Below are 6,000 nucleotides of genomic sequence, written 5' to 3'. Positions count from 1 at the left end.
GATGGATTTTGAAAAGATTATGAATGGGAGGGGCTAGAAGTGTCAAATCTGTAGGAAGTTGTATGGGATACGGGTTTAACCTGTCACCTTCAATTAACCTCCATATATATATATATATATATATATATATATATATATATATATATATATATATATATATATATATATATATATATATATATAAACCATAACCCTAATAAGATGCAGTTGCCACCCTTATACCTCCTATCCTCCAACTGCCACCTCTTAGTCACACAAAGACCACCACCGTCAACCTCATTCCCCCCCGGACGGAAGATCCATGACCGGTGAGGAGTGGAGGGCATCCTCCAGGCACTTTTGCTTCGTCGATCGCCAATAATAACCAACGCTGCCAAACCCTGTTGTCGTTGTGATGCTAAGCAGCCACTGCCTTGCTGTTGTTGCTGCTATCATTTTCGACGAGAAGAGAAGTGGGGGAATCGGATTTGGACATTACAGAGGTTATTATTACATTCATTCCATCGGAGAGGGCGAATCCTTATCTTTCTTTCGTGCGTGGAACCAACGACAACCAGCTAGCCCGCTGTCGTCGCCACCCGACGACCCTCCTTCTGCTGCTCCGGTCATCGCCCCGAAGGGCTGTCGTGTTCATACGTTGCTGCTCCACCGTGAAGTGTAGATAGGCATTCGTTGGACAAAAAAAACTCAAGGAAAACCACCATAGCTTCCATGGTGTCTTCCGCAGTTAGTCGCCGCTACTGCCCACCATCTCGTGCCATCGTCGCCGCCATACGCCACCAGGTGGGTGGCTGGATTCATGTTGCGATCAAAACGAGTGTGTTGTGTGTAGTGTTGCTTTGGTGGATTTCATGAGAAAAGCCACCACCCCCACCATGAGGTGGTGGCTGCCACCTTGTACCACAGCCAGCCACTACAAGGGTGGATGTGTGTGTGTGTGTGTGTTTATTTTGGGATATTGTGTTGGCTAATTGTAATTGGTGACAAAATAATCAAGAAAACCCAAAACCACCACCGTGAGGTGGTAGCTGTCGCCTTCTTTCGCCACCGTCCGCCGTTTTGGGTGGCGGTGTGCATTTGCATATGATCAAATTGGTTTTGAGATGATTTGGACATGACTGGATTAGAACCATAACCACCACCGTGAGGTGGTGGCTGCCGCCGTTGACCACTACCACCCGAGGTGGCAGTGGGTGGTGCTCGAATCAATGAAACATTAATTAACATAAAAATCTAACCATTGGTAGGAAACCCTTATTAGGGTTTAAAAAACCCTAATTTTGGATTTGTTGATTTGGACTTATTGGGATCCGCATTTTGGGCCATCGAAATTGAATTATGAATTACACATGATCATATCGTATGATTTATCCAGTAGACGAATAGACTTAATGGATTAAGTCCTTCATGGGTTAAGTAAGAAACACTTAACCCTAATCCTTATTTTATGTGAAAATCCTAATTTTACTTGGGCCTTGAGTTAGGCCTCTCTATATTAGGTTTTGGTGATTGGGTTGTTGATGCGCTATCCAAGAACAAGTATATGGACTAGAATATTTGGATGGGCTTTAGGGTAAGGCTCATGTAAGGGTTTGAGTCCAATTTGGAAAATTAGGCCATAGATAGGCCATAACAAGGCCTTGATGATTATAAGACATTGGACTATTGGAATGCCTAATGTTTGGACTAGAATAAAAGTTTGGGCCTTAGGGTAAGACCATGTAGAGGTTTGGGCCCAATTTGGAGAATCGGGCCATATGTTGAGCTTTGGTTCATAGTTTGACTTTTGGGCCTTTAGATTGGGCCTTAGGCATAAATCAAGCTAAGATGGGGGTAAATTAGTCTTTTACCCCAAGCATGGACTTATGGTTATGTGTTGGAACTCAATTATTAATTGGGTGTTATTTTGATGTTGACAGTTCGGGAATCTGTCACTAATGGCTAGAGTTTTGTCCACTCGCGACTTCAACAGTGCGAGGTGAGTTACCTTTCAGTAGAAATGGGTCAAAGGCATCAATGTCGGCCCACTAGTAAGATTTATAGTAGAGATTATTATCTTTGTGATAATTATCTGGTATCTCACTATATGTTATGCTTTATGTGCTAGTATGCTATAATATTATGTGATAGTGGTAGGATGGGTAGGATAGGACCCAATACTGGTCGAAAGTGTTGGGTTATGAGCATTCTAACACTCCTATGGTGTACATGTAACCTTAGAAACCTTGGATCTATGTTTGACTAAGATACATGGAAAATGATTTTCCAAGGTTCATAATCCTATCTAGCATACATGGGGATCTTTTATTCTAAAAGTTAGTAAGAATTACATACCTCTTTGTAGCTTGGATTCCTTTGAAACCTTGTGAGCTTAGCACCTCAATTTTAATGCCTCAAATGTCTCACACAACACCAAGTACACTTGGAATAAACTCTAAGAGAATAAGAACACTTGCAAAATCGGTTTTCCCTCTTTGATTCTTGCTAGTGGCCGATTTTGGTGAATAGAATAACCTTTATATAGTGTGTCACAATTAGGATTACACCATTTAAACCCTAATTGTCATGGTCTTTCATTTCCGTGACCCATAGGTTATGTAACTCTTATGGAGCATCCATGGAGCATCTTATGGGTTTAACCCAACTTGATAATCCATGGAGCCTTGGCCTACTATATAATTTATGGATGATTGACACACTCAACCCATATATTTAATTAGTCTTCTTTTGATCACATAATTAATTCTAAATTAGTTATTGATCAATACTAACTAAATATTATTCTTCTTATTATTAATATATTAGAACTTATAATATATTAATAAACCATAAGTGACTTATTTCTCTCATTTAGTCTATCCAAGTGCATGATGCCATGCAACCCAAACGGACCATACCGGGTCGGGTCAAGTACATACTAAATATAGTTATGGACTTAGACATTATATCCAACAGTCTCCCACTTGGATAAGTCTAATAACTATAGTTGCAAGTATGACTTCAGGAACCGACCAACAATCGTAGCTCTTTCAAGGTCTCTCGGAACTGAGAAGATAATGGTGTGCCATTTTAGATAAGTGATCACATAATCCTCTATTCTAGATATCAGCTGGACAAACACATGGAACAATGTCTTTCTATTGTCTAGCAGTTGTTTTTCGATTTTCGATTTGTTTGACATAGAACTTAATTGAACACATCAATTTAGTTCTGATCCGGCCTAATAAATGGGTCAAAACAAAAGCATTGAGGGGCCTAGATATCGCTTCTAATCCAAGAAGGAACAGAAAAACTTCGACTCATATGTTTGCTCTACTACTTGTTGAATTACACACAAAGGTACGTTTTATAACATCGAGTTACCAATGCGTTTTCGTACAATCAATGCATAACCAAATCATAGGTAACAAATCATATGTCTAGATTTGAAGAATTATATGATATTACCATCTCACGATCACTCAAGATAAATTCCATGAAGTGATACCAATGAGCGTGGGTTGAATCCAATACTCAGAACTTATGAGCACTCATGAGTGTTGTAGCCCTCTTTGTCCAACATCTTGGACCTCTACAAACCAACTCATGACAGTCTTGATTCATATGTACTTCCAACATATGATTGACTGTGTAGAATTTGAATAATATGATATATACCATAACATAATTATTCTGGAAGTCAAAACATGCAAAAGAAATACTAGTAAATGATTAGCAAGAGATAGCAACACTTTACTCATAAATAACAACTTTTATTTATCATAAAATTTCAATTACATTTACATATTTTAAAGTTATATAACTTCTAAAAACTAATATCATCTCTTAGCCCTATGCTCCTAGCATGCTGAAGATGCTTAACCGTACTGTAACGCCCGCAGATCCTGGCTAGTCAATTTAGAGACAATAAGTGTCGAAAATGACTTTTTGACAGAATATTATTTAGAATAAATAATCTTAACCAAGTTGTAAAATACGTCACAAGGTTTCCGTACATATAAAGAACACCGAAATCCGAGTTATAACGAAGAAGTTATGACCCGTCGAAGTTTCGCGATGGAACCGGCACGGCACCAGGAAGCATAAATAGTGAATTTATGATAGAGCGAGTTTTAGCCTTAGCAATCTAAAAAATGTTGTACAATACGTTAAAACAAGAACATACAAAAAAAGAACGCCCAAATTTGACTTCGTATGAGGACGTTATGAATTTTCTAAGATTTGGTTTAACAGTGCACGTCCCGAAACTCGAATTTTAGTTCGAGCGGTTTTTGGCTTACGCAACCTTAATGAGAGTTGAAGATCTCATTAATAGGAACTCAACAGTAAAAATACAAACGAAAACGGAGTTCGTATGAAGGAGTTACGAATTCTTTGCGGTCATTTAACAGTCTAAACTCCTCCTACTGTTAAATTTAAGATCGATCGAGAATTAGCCGACAGAGTCTAAATGAAAGTTGTAGATCTTGATTTTACCTACGCGTGGATATAAAGAATGTAGAAAACGGAGTTCGTATGCAAAAGTTATGAATTTTTGAAAATCGGCTGATTTCCACCCTATGTGCGATGCCAAGTGTCAGCACAGGCTGCGCCTAGCTGTAGCCAGCCTGGATCACGACGTGAATATTAAAAATTCACGATGTGAACCTTCCTTCAGCCCCTATAAATAAGTGGTGAGGCCTCCATTCATTCCTCACACCTCCCCTCACTTCCCTCTCTCTCTAGAACTTCTCTCTAGCCCCGAAACCCCTCGAAAAGCTTAGGGAACCTCCCTAGCACGAGGCGGAAGCCCCGGAGTGCCTGAAGGCTCCGAGAAGAAGAGCCTTTCGGCTCAGGAACGCTAATATAGCGGCGCCCGGTTTTGAGAAAAACCCGTTGTAAGTAAGCTACGCCTACGCTATTTTTAATATAGCTTTTATTTAATTATAGTAACATTATTAGGAACTTATAGTAATTATTTGGGTTATTATTATGAGTTATATTGAGTGTTATTTAATGCCCATATAATAAATAATAATAGCTAGACTATTAATTAGTCGTGGTTGACGTTAGACTAAACCCTAGTGATATTGATACTAGGTTTTGTCGAGGAAAATTGTTTTAAGAGTTACGAAGTATTGTCCAAGGACCGAGTCACCACCGTATCAAGTGAGTGCATAGTTACTTTCAACTTACACATAGATATGAAGTATTTTAATATAAATTACATGCTATGTGTGCATATTATCTGAATATTTGCTGTCTATGATGGTGAAAGATTTTTATACATGTTTTAAATTATGTAAATTGTATAAAGTATTTTATATCTACAAAATATGTTGGGTAAACATGGGTAGATGAATAATGAGGGATAAAAGCTGAAATAGAGGAACATTAGTAGCATGGACCTAGTGCCCTATAGATGAGCACTGGCAGCTGCGCCACAACCCGTAGATGTTTTAAATCTATAGTAAACGTCCTAGCAGCTACGCTCTAAGGACAGTATCGGCAACTGCGCCTAATAAGAAGCCTTATGACCATGACAGTAGCGTTTAAAGGTCAATACCGGCAGAAGCGCCTCATAGAAAATGTCCCGATTCTGGCAGCTGCACCTAAGTGATAATATTAGTAGCTGCGCTTGACCACTGTGTCATTGGCAACAATGGACTTCATGTTGATTCCTTAGGAAAATCCTTAGTAATGAATGAACGAGAAATAACTGATTCTTAGGGTAGATCCTTAAGATTAAAGAAGATAATGGGGATGGGTAATTGGGTTAACTGTTAGATGATTAAACATAATAATTATATTATTGTGGGTTGAAAATCTTATGTACTCACCAGGTTTCCCAACCTGACCCACTCAGTTTATTTATATCACATGTGTCGATATGAAGTCACATTACACTGAGAGATTAAGGAGATATAGATCACTAGTGTAAATGAATGTAAGTTTTGTTTATGCTTATGTTTCTCTATTGACGATGACATCCCAAATGTTTTAAAATGAAGAAAAATACTT

The sequence above is a fragment of the Lactuca saligna genome, chromosome 4, assembly GCF_052625555.1.
Source record: "Lactuca saligna cultivar CGN05327 chromosome 4, ASM5262555v1, whole genome shotgun sequence".
In the NCBI taxonomy this organism is placed as follows: domain Eukaryota; kingdom Viridiplantae; phylum Streptophyta; class Magnoliopsida; order Asterales; family Asteraceae; genus Lactuca; species Lactuca saligna.
This window is presented reverse-complemented; position numbering follows the sequence as displayed.